Source organism: Gopherus flavomarginatus, assembly GCF_025201925.1.
Source record: "Gopherus flavomarginatus isolate rGopFla2 chromosome 13 unlocalized genomic scaffold, rGopFla2.mat.asm SUPER_13_unloc_5, whole genome shotgun sequence".
Classification (NCBI taxonomy): Eukaryota; Metazoa; Chordata; order Testudines; family Testudinidae; genus Gopherus; species Gopherus flavomarginatus.
Window position 1 is genome coordinate 174,668 of NW_026114613.1, and position 14,717 is coordinate 189,384.

Consider the following 14,717-nt stretch of genomic DNA (forward strand, 5'->3'; position numbering starts at 1 on the left):
TCCAGCAGTACTCTGCTCATGGTACCCACCCCCACCCCCACCGCCACCCCCACCTTCTTTCTTCAGGGCAGCCAATCCTCCCTCCTCAAACTCCAAGGAGTAATTGACTCTTGCTGTGCTGAGCAGCCCTTTATATATGGGCTGCTTCGCAAGCCTTCTCCTGATTGGCTCTCCCAATAAGCCCTTTCCTGACTGGCTGGATTCTGTGCCGCCTCTGCAAGGCAGCCTTAATTTTTTTCCTGCTTGTTTGGGGCAGCCACCCCACCCCACCCCACTTGGAAAGTGGCAAATGAGAAGTCTACAGCTGAAGGAAAAGTTACCATGACTCAGAACTGAGCTGAGGTTGCTGCGACTGAAACACAGATCACTAACCACTATATGATCACAGTGGCTTTTGGGAGAAGCACATGTTAGAAGCCCTCTGTCAACTCAATTGTTGCTTTCTGTGCACGGAGAGCCAGACACCGCAAGGTCTGCAAGCCTTGAGGGAAATGGGGAAGGTCTGTACTTTGGAATTTGCAGGTGTTGTCCTGGGCCATCAAATGGAACAGTTGTAAATGCTTTCTTGAGGCTGGCACCATGGCTTAGCTGGCTAAAGCACCTGCCTAGTAAAGAGGAGGTCCTGGGTGCAACTCCCAGTGGTGCCTTGTTGTATGGCTTTTGTCTTCTCTGCTGACATTTTCCTGTGTCTTTCTAGGAAACAGAAGAGACCTCCCTTGGTATCCAGGTAATTGCTTGCTAAGGAAAAGGCTTCTTTGGAGAGAAGCATTGGAAAGAATCAAATCACAAGCCTGGAGCTGATGAAAAGGCTGCTGTGACTGGCATTGGCATGGCGTTTGCTTCAACTGCAATTGCTGCAACACGAGAGCCTGTGCCACACGTCCTTGGGATTCTCTGGGGATGTCCACACACACAGGCCATGTCACTTTCCTTTTGATTGTCACTGAGGAGAAATGCAGCAGCTGGGAGAAAAGTCCCAGAGAGCGGCACCGTGGCTAAGCTGGCCAAGGCACCTGCCAGGTAAAGTGGAGGTTAGAGATACAGCACCCAGTGGTGCCTTGCCAAATGTATCTGCTCTTTCCGCCTTTTGATCAATCTTTTGAGGAAGCAGGGAAGACTGCCTTTGCCTTGCAGTGCAAATGCTTCCAAAAGAAACCAGTCCTTTTTTCTGACAAGTGTCGGAAGGAGGCACCTAAGAAACATGGAGACAAGGAAAAGGTCATCGTAACTCAACTTGCATCCATGGCTCTTGAGACCACAGCGCAGAGCACTGTACGACCACAACTGGTGACAGAAGGGGCTTTTCCAAAGGCATTTTCCACTAGCAGGGTCCTCTCTGTGTGGAGAATTCCTCATCGTTTGATGTCTGCAGGCCCTGGAGATCACTATTTGACATCTCTCTCTCTGTCTCAGTAAACATCTGCTGTGGCTGTTGAAGGTCTGTGATGGGATCTAGGGAATGCAACCTGGGCCCTGTGTCCCACCACCTGGATTCCCTCTCACACTGTGATGCTGTGACAGGCTGCGAATCTCTGGCACATATTGCACTTACACAGACATCCACAGGTAGAGGCACATCCAGTTGAGTGACATGAATGCTTCTCCCAGCCATTCCTAAAACTAATGATAGAGAGCCTCCTGCCAATTCCCCCCAGCTCTGCAGCCTTACACCCCTGGATCATACCATCTTGCCTTAATCAGAAGCGTGATCGGTGTGAGTTCATTACGCAGAGTCCACCCCTCCCTCACTGTGAATAGTACATGAACCAGCCTTGTAATGGAGCTGAGATTTCCCAAGCAAATTTTCTCAAGCAAAATACACTAGTTTTAAGTACAGCATCAAACAGAGTTATTAACTACAGAAAGATGGATTTTTAAGGATTATAAGTGGTAGACGTAAAAGGTCAAAGTAAGTTACCAAAGAAAAATTCACAATCTAAACTTTACACCTTATTGCACTAGGCAGTAGTTAGATTATGCACACACGAAGGCTTAATACTCGAGCTGAAGCACATGCTGGGCAGGTTTAAGGCTGTGCTCCCTATGGCAGGAGAAAAGAAGACTGGGCCCCTGGAGGGGCAGACTGGGGATTCCTGGATCCCATTTGCTCACAGCCAGTCCCCTGCCCCCACTCCCAAGTCGTCCATTGTGCCGCCAGGTCGGCCAGAATGGAGCAGCGGTTTTCACTGCACCAAGTCTACTTATGGCTTACAGGCAACTCCCAGACCCCCCACAGCCCACCATCTCAACCAGAAAGGAGCCCACTCAGCCTCACCATTGCTTCTTTTCCTTCCCCCCAGAACCCCACTTCTCCTGGGCTACAAGTAGCCTTCTCTGGGATGCTAAGATGCACGCAACGGGGTATATCTCCCAGAAGCCAACCGCACCTCCACGGGTTCGGTCCTCAGAAGGGCAGATGGGGGCTTCCTGGATCCCAGTTGCTCACAGCCAGCCCAGCCCCCACCTCTAAAGCTATCAATCACGCCCCCAGGTTGACCATAAAGGAATGGGAATGGCCATTCTCCACTGGACTCAGCTTTGCTTGTTTTCCTTTCACCCAGAACCATCCTTCTTCTTCTGGGATGCAAGTAGCCATCCCTGGGATGCCAAGAGGCAGGCACAGGGATTCTGTCTCCCAGCAGCCAACTCCACCTCCCCAGGCTGTGGCAGAACAAATGGTGGTGTGCTCCTAACCCCACTTAGCTGCACAGCTTCTGCCCTGCCTTCCTCAGCTCGACTTTCCTCTATTGCCCCATTCCTGTCTTATGTCCTCCTTTGGCAAGTCATGCAAAGGAAGCCAGCAGGAAGTGACAGCCTCTACAGGCCAACCTCCAAGGGCAGAGGAGGCCAAGCCACAAACCTCCAAAAGGTGACATGCCACACTGCTCTAGGTACTCCATACTGACGCCAGGGTGCTTTCTCCACTGACGACAGCACCCTCTGTCATGCGGGGGTTGGAGTTATGCCAAGGACAGGCCTGTAGCAGAAGGAGGAGTACCTTCCTGGACAGCAGGGGGGATCTGGGAAAAGGAAGCCAACATGTTTCTGCTGGGTTTTGATGCAGGGCCCTTTTGTGTGTTAGGCAAATAAGATAACCGCTACGCTACAGAAACTCCATCCGCTTGGCTGGTGTTTGCCCTGGCACACAATGATGGGCAAACCTAGAGACAGTGGTGGCAGCCCTCCAATAGGTCAGCTGGCAGAGCAGAGGACTGGAGCCGGGGCTCATAAAGTCATCCTTACGTCGCCCTTGTGACTCCAGCTTAAGAAAGAGCTGCTTTTCTTCCCCTTGCTGATGAAGAGCAAGAGAAGAATGAAAGGTCAGGTGGGCCAACTCAGTGCAGATGCCCATGCTATCTTTTCCTGAAAGGAGGGACTTGTGGCAGTTAAAGGACCTACTGCACTTTCAGGAACACCCCACCCTGCACGCAGGGGGATAGAAGAGCATTCCAAGGCCTGGGATTGAACCAGGGACCTTTAGTTTAGCACTCACCCAACTGAACTACTTCAGCAGCTGCTAGGTTTCTTTTTATCCTACTGCTTTTCTGTCTGGGATGTTTTTGTCAGCTGTAGCACAGAAAAAGGACATCATTGAGAGTGGCTCATGAAGGCAAGATTTACTTTTCCCTTCCTTGCTCGGCTTTACTCACTTCCTCGCCCTATTCCTGCCTTAGTTCCTGGGTTTCCTGACGGCGACAGAGGCCCAGTGGTATGAGGAGGAAGTTGGGCAGCTAGACCCTGGTGGCAGAAGTCCTGCCGCCACTTGCCACCCCACTGTCTTCTCCCAGCTTCACATATTGGCCAGCAGGGACTTGGTGCCCAGCAGTGCAACGGAAGGCAGTGGACAGAGCCACCCTCGCCTTGAAGCTGCAGCTCATTAAACCATATCTTCAATCAGTGCTGGCCAACGAGAAACTGACATCGCTTGCTATTTTAGCACTTGAAAATCCCGTTGGCCTATCTTTGGATCTCCCTAATGCTGCACTTCTGTTCATGAGGGCAAAGGCGAGAAAAGCGACCTTGGAACTAAAGCACTAGGGTTAACATCCTAACGCTGTCTCCTCCTGTAACACTATTTAATACTGGCCCACCCTGTGCTGGTGACAGTTCCATTTCTAGATGTTAGTACAGTTCAGTTACTGTCAAAATGAATAAGTTTCTCTATGCTCAGAGGAAATGAATTTGTTTTATTTGCTTATACATGGCATGAATAAATACAGGTTTACAGATCCTAGCCTGCAATTTGATTATCTGATATGACAGAGAGAATCATGCATCCACATTGTGCATCAAAATCATGAAATGAGCTACAAATGCAATAAAAAATAAGCTGTTGAAAAGTGTAACGTATTGGGGAGCGGGCACTGAAGACACTTCTTGCCTGGGATGCCACTTGGTGTAGGGGAGGCCCTGTCAGGGAAAACAGGAGTTAGTGTCACATGCCTATTTTCAGGCTGTAATCTGTGGGCACCCTGATCTGGGGAAGGCATTGCGGTAGCCCAGACTCAGGGCTGTAAGAGGCCCCTGATTGAGGGGGTGGCTGCATGGTGTACAGCGCTCTGATGTCTCAGACAATGTGTCTCTCCCAAAACCTCAGCTCTGCGTCCCCAGAAGGCTCCTGCGCTGCCTCTGCTCCTTTCACATTCTATAGCAAGGTGCAGCAGCAAGGGTCAGGGATGAGCCATAGGGCACTAGGTGGGAGGCAGAGGCTTCAGGAGCCCAGAGTGTTTGCCCGTCTGGGGCATTTTGGCTGAGACCTCAGGGACACATTGTGAGGCAGACTCCCAGGCATCTGTATGAAAGGAGCGTAAGGATGTAAGAACAGCCATACTGGGTCAGACTGGGTCCATCTAGCCCAGTTTCCTGTCTTCCCATAGTGGCCAAAGCCAGGTGCTTCAGAGAGAATGAACAGAAGAGGTAATCATCAAGTGATCCATCCCCTGTCACCTATTCCTAGCTCCTGGCAAAGAGAGACTAGGGACACCATCCCTATCCATCCTGGCTCAGAGCATATCCTCCATGAATTGATTTAGCTCTTTTTTTGAATCCTGTTATGGTCTTGGCCTTTACAACATCCTCTGGCAAGATGTTCCGCAGGTTGACTGTGCGTTGTGCAAAAAATACTTCCCTTTGTTTGTTTTAAATGTGCTACCTATTAATTTCATTTGGTGACCTCCTAGTTCTTGTGTTATAAGAAGGAATAAGTAACACTCCTTATTTACTTTCTCCATATAAGTCATGATTTTCTAGCCCTCTTTCATATCCCCCTCAGTGACTTTTTTTCCAAGCTGAAAAGTCTCAGTCTTATTATTTTCTCCTCATATGGCAGACACTCCATACCCCTTTTCTGAATCTTTTCCAGTTCCAGTACATCTTTTTTTAAGATGAGGCCACCATATCTGCATGTGATATTCAAGATGTGGGCATACCATGGATTTATGTAGTGGCAATAAGATTTTCTCTCTCATTATCTACCCCTTTCTTAATGATTCCCAATATTCTGTTTGCTTTTTTGACTGCTGCTGCACAGTGAGTGGATGTTTGCAGAGAACTATCCACAGTGACTCCAACATCTCCCACTTGAGTTGCAACAGCTATTTTACGTCCCATCGTTTTCTATGTATCATTGGGATTATGTTTTCCAGTATGCATCACTTTGCATTGATCAACATTGAATTTCATCTGCGTTTTTGTTGCCCTTTCATCCAGTTTTGTGAAATCTGTTTTGAACTCTTCACAGTCTGCTTTGGTCTTAACTATCCTCAGTAGTTTTGGATCATCTGCAAATTTTATCTCCTCACTGTTTAGCAAATCGTTTATGAATATGTTGACTTGTCCTGATCCCAGTACAGACACCACCAGTTACCTGTTTCCATCCTGAAAACTGGCCATTTATTCCTACCCTTGGTTTCCTGTCTTTTAACCAGTTATTGATCCACATGAGGACTTTCCGGAAGTGAAAGTAAGCCGGTATGTTCCGGTATGGGGTACCAGCAAGAGCCAGTATGCTGTGCCAGCCCGACCCGGCTTCTCCAGGCTCGTGATTTAAAGGGTCCAGGGCTCCCTGCAGTAGTCGGAGACCCGGGCCCTTTAAATCGCCTCTCGAGCCCCCCCTGCTGGAGCCCCAGGGAGCAAATCACTGCTGTGGAATGCTGCTCTCTCCCATTCTGCGAACACAGAGCAGGGGTGGCAGAAGCTTCCTTACAGTGGTGGGGGGGAACTGTTGTCCGAACTGTGGCACCCCCATGACACCCCTTCCCTAAGGACCCCCACTCACAGCAACTCTCCCCCCGAGACCACACCCACAGAACGCCTCTTCCCCAAGACTGCACCCTTTCCCCCCCTCCATCATTTGTCCTAATGGCCAGTAAAGAGTGGTGGGGCTATGGCCCTCTAACCCCCTGTTCCAGCACCCCTGACACAGAGCTGAGCAGGCAGCAGTGTGTGCATGTGACAGAGAGTGCTGTGCTGAGCTGAGCCAGTGAGAGAAGGGGGACTGATGCCAACATACTCACCCTTCCCTAACACACACTATCTTCCCCCCCCTATCCCCACACACACTGCAGTTCAAAATCTAGTAGGATGCCCATAGAACAATGGGATAGAGAAACCTGCATCAGGTGATGCTGTACCAGCCTGTGAGGCATTGCAAAGCCTTCCCAAAGCACCCTGTTGCACAGTGGGATAGCTACCCACAGTGCACTGCTCTTTGTGGTGATCCAAGAGATGCTAGCATAAATGTGCTCTAGTGACACAGAGTGGACATGCAACTGCTGTTCAGTTAAAACACCTTCACTAAAGTCACATTATCCTTTCATATAGGCATAGCCTGAGAGCGAGACAAGACCCAGCTCCATTGAAACTGGAGAGCCACAGCTTCCTCCATAGTTGGCAGGATTTGAATCTGCACAGAGAGACCCCAACGGGCTTCTAGCCCATCATTTTAACCACTCAGCCACAACTACTTGTTTGATATGGGGTTCTCACAACACTCTAGTTTTGTTCTCTCTGACTGGTCAGTTCCAGTTGTTTCCTCAGACCAGCTTCCACAACACGCACACTGCTGTGCCATTGTGTAAGTGTGTCCATGGCTGAAGAGCAAGAATTTCTGCTCGTTTCCCTTTTAACTGGAGCATGAGGAGAGTGTGTTTGTGGTTAATGATGTTGCTGTAGCCTGTTGTCCATTTCCTGCCTTGATCATTCAGACAGTCCTTTTCCTGTGAAATCCCCAGTACATCAGTAATTGCAATAGCAGAGAGCAGGTTTTCTGTGGGCACTGAGCTTTGCCAGGTGGTTGGTGACTCCTTTCTTTCCTCACCCTGGAGTAAACTCAGCTTTTTATTCCATCCTTGATGTTTCAAAGAATAACAAGAGATGACCAAAGAAAGAGGTGGACGGGGGGGCTCTCAGGGGAGGGGCAGAGACGTTCGAGAGGTGGGCAGGGCAGGGGAAGGTACAGAGAGGCATGAGTGGTGAGCAGGGCAGTTCTCAGGGGAGAGGTCAGAGAAGTGAGAGAGGTGGACAGGGCGGGTCTCAGGGGAGGGGGCAGAGAGTTACGAGCGGTGGGCAGGGCTGGTCTTAGGGGAGGGGTCAGAGAGGTATGGGCAGCAGGAAGACCTTAGGGTAGGGGGTGGGGAGCCACAAGGAGGCCTTCGGGGAGGAGAGCCAGCAAAAGGTGGACCAGCAGGCCTCAGCCAAAGAGGAAGAGCAGGGGTGGGAAGTGGCCAAATGGGAGTAAGGGCAGAACACAGGTGGGGTCTCAGAGGGAGGAGAATGAGCCAAGGGGGTGGAGTGGGCAGGGCCGCCCAGAGGATTCAGGGGGCCTGGGGCAAAACAATTTTGGGGGCACCTTTCATAAAAAAATGTTGCAACACTCTAGAATAATATATTCTCATGGGGGCCCTGTAGGGCCTGGGGCAAATTGCCCCACTTGCCCCCCCTCTGGGTGGCCCTGCCCTCAGCCTCTCCTCGTAAGTCCCCTGCCCCCTAATCATTTTTGTTGCCCTCCCCTAGACTCTCTCCAATTTTTTTCTGTAGTGGAGGGGCGAAAACTGGATGCAATGCTCCAGATGTGGCCTCACCAGTGTCGAATAGAGGGGAATAATCACTTCCCTCGATCTGCTGGCAATGCTCCTACTAATCCAGCCCAATACGACCAGTTACCCATATTGAATGCAGACCCAGCAATATTTGATCAGTTGGTTAGTGTCCATTCAGGAGGTTATTTCCTACCTATTCATAAAGAATGAAGATGCTCTAAGCAGAGGAGAGAGAGCTGTCCCGTCTGTGTAGTTAATCCATCTTCCTGAGAGGTGGTAGCTATGTGACTAGGGGAAGGTATGTGAGTGGGTATGTAAGCTGTGGTGTCTACATGCATCTATAAGTTTAATCAAACCCCATTTTTAAAAGCACTGTGGTCTGGGAACAGAACAGGAGATCTCTGAGGCAGGGCCTGTCCTTCAAAATCTTTAAGATCACTGACTTACCTCCACAGCAGTCATGGGGGTATAGCTCAGTGGTAGAGTGTTTGACTGCGGATCAAGTAAGTGGTCCTTGGTTCAAATCCAAGGGCTCCCTTACAAACCTCTTCCTTCTACAAAAATAATTGCATTTCCATTATGTTTAGGAGTTCCACTAAATAGGGATCCCTGGAATGAATGGAAACACTCAATATTTTCCTGTGCAAATGCATAAAAACCTAGCAAACATGTGCCTCCACTGTAATCAGTTCCAATCCTCTAAAGGATTAGAGAATCCTTATTGAGGTTGAAGCAAAAAAAATCCCGATGTATAGAAAGAATAATAAATATGGCAGGCAACCAGCTTGGCTTAACAGTGAAATCCATGCTGATCTTAAACACAAAAAAGAAGCTTACAAGAAGTGGAAGATTGGACAAATGACCAGGGAGGAGTGTAAAAATATTGCTTAGGCATGCAGGAGTGAAATCAGGAAGGCCAAATAACACTTGGAGTTGCAGCTAGCAAGAGATGTTAAGAGTAACAAGAAGAGTCTCTTTAGGCATGTTAGTAACATGAAGAAAGTCAAGGAAAGTGTGGGCCCCTTACTGAATGAGGGAGGTAACTTAGTGGACAGAGAATGTGGAAAAAGCTAATGTACTCAATGCTTTTTTTTGCCTCTGTCTTCACAAACAAGGTCAGCTCCCAGACTGCTGCACTGGGCAGCACAATATGGGGAGAAGGTGACCAGCCCTCTGTGGAGAAAGAAGTGGTTCGAGACTATTTAGAAAAACTGGAGACCAGCACATGTCTATGGAGCTGGATGTGCTGCATCCAAAGGTGCTAAAGGAGTTGGCGGATGTGATTGCAGAGCCATTGGCCATTATCTTTGAAAACTCATGGTGATCGTGGGAGGTCCTGGATGACTGGAAAAAGGCTACTATAGTGCCCATCTTTAAAAAAGGAAGAAGGAGGATCCGGGGAACTACAAGCCAGTCAGTCTCAGCTCAGTCCCTGGAAAAATCATGGAGCAGGTCCTCAAGGAATCAATTCTGAAGCACTTAGAGGAGAGGAAAGTGATCAGGAACAGTCAGCATGGATTCACCAAGGGCAAGTCATGCCTGATTAACCTAATTGCCTTCTATGAGGCGATAACTGGCTCTGTGGATGAGGGGAAAACAGTGGATGTGTTATTCCTTGACTTTAGCAAAGCTTTTGATATAGTCTCCCACAGTATTCTTGCCAGCAAGTTAAAGAAGTATGGGCTGGATGAATGGACTGTAAGGTGGATAGAAAGCTGGCTAGATCGTCAGGCTCAACGGGTAGTGATCAATTGATCCATGTCTAGTTGGCAGTCGGTTTCAAGCAGACTGCCCCAAGGGTTGGTCCTGGGGCTGATTTTGTTCAATAATGATCTAGAGGATGGTGTGGACTGCACCCTCAGCAAGTTTGCAGATGACACTAAACTGGGAGGAGTGGTAGATACACTGGAGGGTAGGGATAGGATACAGAGGGACCTAGACAAATTGGAGGACTGGGGCAAAAGAAACTTGATGAGATTCAACAAGGACAGATGTGGAATCCTGCACTTAGGACGGAAGAATCCCATGCACTACTAAAGACTAGGGACTGAATGGCTAGGAAGCAGTTCTGCAGAAAAGTACCTAGGGGTTACAGTGGACAGGAAGCTGGCTATGAGTCAACAATGTGTCCTTGTTGCCAAGAAGGCTAACGGCATTTTGGGCTGTATACGTACGGGCATTGCCAGGAGATCGAGGGATGTGATCATTCCCCTCTATTCGACATTGGTGAGGCCTCATCTGGAGTACTGTGTCCAGTTTTGGGCCCCACACTCCAAGAAGGATGTGGAAAAATTGGAAAGAGTCCAGCAGAGGGCAACAAAAATGATTAGGGGCCTGGAGCACATGACTTATGAGGAAAGGCTGAGGGAACTGGGCTTGTTTTAGTCTGCAGAAGAGAAGACTGAGGGGGGATTTGATAGCTGCTTTCAAGAACCTGAAAGGGGGTTCCAAAGAGGATGGAGCTAGACTGTTCTCTGTGGTACCTGATGAGAGAACAAGGAGTATTGGTCTCAAGTTGCAAAGGGGAAGGTTTAGGTTGAATATTAGGAAAAAACTTTTTCACTAGGAGGGTGGTGAAGCACTGGAATGGGTTACCTAGGGAGGTGGTGGAATCTCCTTCCTTAGAGGTTTTTAAGGTCAGGCTTGACAAAGCCCTGGCTGGTATGTTTTAGTTTGGGATTGGTCCTGCTTTGAGCTGTGGATTGGACTAGATACCTCCTGAGGTCCCTTCCAACCCTGATATTCTATGATTATATGATTAGATGCTCTAATGGGCTCTTCTGGCCATAAAGTCGACTAATTTCTGAAAAACTGAGAGTGTAGCATTGGGAGCAGCGTCTGATGTTTTCCTGTCTAGCCGGCTTGCTTCCTAGAATAAACACTGCTTGAGTGGGGTGATCCACAGGGAGTAGCTCAAACCTGCAAAGGGCCTGGCCAGGGGCAGGACATTAGCACAGCCAGGGAGGGGTGTGGCGGTGACCTCACAAAGGCCTTTTGCAGGACCTCAGACTGTTGGTCAAAGGTGGTGGGGAGGTGGTGACCTCACAGAGAGATGCTGACATCAGCCAGGCAGGACAGGGGAGAGGGGCCAGGGAAACCTCAGAGACCCCTGTGGCTTTGCTTCAGCAAGTCTCCTTCTCCGGGTCCTCTCTTTGAGGACTGAGAAAAGTATTCGGGTTCACGGACGTGAGCGCCAGGAGGAACCTCTTTCGGGTTTTCTCTTTCCCCTTTTAGTGATTTTACTAGAAAACAGCCATCCCTGTTTAGAAGGTAAGAGCCTCCTGGAGGTTTGAAACCTGTTCAGTCTGATCCATCTGATGACAGTTGAATTCTAGGCATGGAAAACACCGACCTAAAGAGGCAGAATTTTATTCTGCACCTGGGATTTTGTCTCTTGGAATCACTGGGGACATTAGGGTTTTGTCCTTTTTGTTTCACCTTTTCCTCCCTCCCTCCCTCCTTTCTCTTTGTCTCTTGTTTTTTTTTGTCCTTTCTCCTGTTCCCCTCCCAACACCAGGGGAGTGGTGTGTGTGTGTGTGTGTGTGTGTTGTTTTAGGGGAGTGCTCTGCAGCTCCCACTGTGGGAGATCCACCCAAAAATGTGGGGCTAAAACTAGTGCTCAGGCAGTGATCCCCATCAGTGACCTGGGCCATACTTTGGGCTCTCTAGTGAGAACCCTCAGCCTCCCATCCTGAGTCTCTACCCTGAATTGTCTGAGCAGGGGTTATTGACAGAGAGGAGACTCAAGTCCTTGTTGTTCTCTTTAAAACCAAGGAAATAAGTCAGAACCAGTTTCCATGTTTGATGAATTTTGCTGCTTCTCTACATTAATGGTCTCTGAGCAGTTCATGATTCTCTCTAACATTGCAGTTCTTCTCTAATACTTGCTGAATAATTACTGTGCACTGTTGTCAGTCTGGAGCTCCCCTGAGAGCACTTTATTCAGGTCATTTGGTATCTGAAATTCAAGATCCGAGGGTTAGTTTGAAAATCAGGACTCTTGTGTCCTATTCCCAACCCTGCCACTGACTGGCTGTGGTGACCTAAGACAAGTCAATTCTCCTTTCTCAATAACGTAGCTTCTCCCTCGTTTCAAGTAGGGATAATAATGATCTTCTCCTACCTAGCTCAACACACTCCACTCTTCCCCAACACACACACTGTCTCTCTCCCCACACAGTCTCTACCACGCACACAGCAGTTGAAAAGCAGCTGGTAATCTAGTAAGACGCCCATGGGATGGTGAGATAGAGAAACCTGCATCATGTGATGCTGTTCCAGCCCGTGAGGCATTGCAAACCCTTCCCAAAACACCCTGCAGCCAGTTGCACAGTGGGATAGTTACCCACAGTGCACTGCTCTCTGTTGCCATCCAAGAACTGCTAGCATGGGTGTGCTCTGGTGACACAAGGGGCATAGGGAGGACATTCAATAGCTGTTTAGTTAAAACACTTAAACGAAAGTAGCAATGCCAGGTGGTTGGTGGCTCCTTTCTTTCCTCTCCCTGGAGTAAACTCAGCTTTTATTTCATTCTTGATGTTTCATGGAATAACAGACGACCGAAGAAAGACGTGGACAGGGTGGGTCTCAGGAGAGGGGCAGAGAGGTTTAAGCGGTGGGCAGAGCAGGTCTCGGAGGTGGGGGCAGTGGGCAGGACAGGTCTCAAGGGAGAGGCAGAGAGGTGAGAGAAGTGGGCAGTGTGGGTCTCCAGGGAGGGGCAGAGAGGTGCAAGTGGTGGGCAGGGCAGGTCTCAAGGGAGAGGCAGAGAGGTGTGGGTGGTGGGCAGGGTGGGTTGCAGGGATGGGTCAGAGAGGTCACAGTGGCGGCTGGTGGGCAGACCTTGTGGTAGGGGGTGGAGAGGCACGAGCAGAGGGCAGGAAGGCCTTGGGGGAGGAGAAGAGAGAGTGAAAGGTGAATCAGCAGTCCTCAGCCAAAAGGAAGAGTGGGGGTGGGAAGTGGCCAAACAGGAGCAAGGAAGGAGCACAGGTGGGGTCTGAGAGAGAGAAGGAGTGGGGGGCAGTGCCATGGTCTGGGCACAATGGGCCCCCCACTTCTAGGGAGCTTCCAGCACTCACACCTAGCCTCTCCAAATGCAAGAGCCATGGGCCACCTATTCTCTTCATCTTCACTAACCAAGCCCCTCCCCAAGCTATGTTGATAGGAGAAGCCCTCCTGTTGACACAGCGCTATCTGCACTGGGATTAGGTTGATATAACTGCATTGCTTAGGGAGGTAAATTTTTTACACCCCTGAGTAATGTAGTTACACTGATTTAATTTTGTAGTGTAGACGTGTCCAAAGAACCTTGGGAGTAAAACTTCACCTGCTCCTCTGCTTTACTGAATCCAAACACCAGCAAAGCTTGTCAGGCCCAGATGGAGGTTGGCAGAGAGTCAGGTGTGTGCAGACTTGAGCCCTTCAGCAACTGTAGGCACCATGGCTTAGCTGGCTAAAACCACTTTTTGTATACAGAAGATCCCGGGTTCAAGTTCCAGTGGTACCTTACTGAGTTGCTTTTGGGGCACCTAGTGTTGGCTACTGTCAGAAGACAAGATTCAAAGTAAGATGGACCTTTGGTCTAGCCTAGTATGGTTTTTCTTATGGTTTAAATTACACTCACAGGCACTGAGGATAGAGTTACTGAAAGTTTGGGAGTTAGGAGCTGATAGGTTAGTGGTGCAGTCCCCTCACAGACCATCCCCTCCGTCTGGGACAGGGGCAGATCTGAGCTCTCACACCAAATGCTCATTGTGGCTGCCAGAATCTGTGGGCAGCTCATTTAGTTCATGCCGAGGTTTGAGTCCTGTTTTGTGCACTGTATCTGAGAATGAAATTCCTAAACTGCCCTTTGAAATAACAAAAGCAGCAGGACGTGTTTTTGTCCCTGCCCCAAAGCAGACAGACCAATGGAAAAATGCCATGATCCAGGGTAATACTCCACTGCGGTTTTACCATTTCCACTTGCTAAACTCCCTCCCCACCGTCTGGGCTCCTAGAGCAGGGTACTGAGCCTGAGCCAAGACACGGACACTGTAACTTTACAGCCCAAGCCCCATGACCCTGATTAATCCGAAATGGGCCAGTCGTGGGTGTTTCATTGCACTGGAGACATAGCCTAATGTTATGTCTACACTGTGATTAAAACACCCAGGGCACCTGTCTTAAAGCCCGGCCTGCTGACTCAGGCTTATGAGGCTTGGGCTGCAAGACTACAAAAGTACAGAGCAGACATATGGGCTTGAGCCCAACCTCTGAGGCCCCACGATGGGTGAGGGTTTCCAAACCCAGGCTTCAGTGTGAACACAAATATCTGCACCACAGTTTTTAGCCCAACCTGATGTGTTGTAATTGATTTAAAATCTAGATCCAGTTACCACATTTGCAGATGGGAAATGTCAGCGAGTTGAGTGGAAGGGCATTGCAAGCTCAGCTAATTATGCAACATGGCTTATGGCCCATCTAACAAGCTCCTTAAACAATAGCTCCCAATTTTCATTCACATTTTTCTGTTTAGTGTTTTTCTTCACAATGCTTTCACTAATCATTTTGGTCAGCTTTGGAAAGTTAGCCCTTTCAGTGCATCAAATACAAATATTGCTGGTGGGGCCTGCCCTCTATTGGTCATAAGAACAGCCATACTGGATCAGACCAATGGCCAGCCATCCCAGAATCCTATCC

At 49.1% G+C, this 14,717-nt stretch overlaps 1 protein-coding gene and 1 non-coding gene across 2 annotated transcripts in view; one reads left to right on the top strand and one right to left on the bottom strand.

Moving 5' to 3' along the window:
• The window catches only part of LOC127041850 (uncharacterized), a 256,988-nt gene that overhangs the window by 129,426 nt on the left and 112,845 nt on the right, over nt 1-14,717 (bottom strand). The window lies entirely within an intron of this gene.
• Nucleotides 8,502-8,577, top strand: TRNAR-GCG (transfer RNA arginine (anticodon GCG)). The gene has a single exon. It is a non-coding gene; the product is annotated as a tRNA-Arg (tRNA).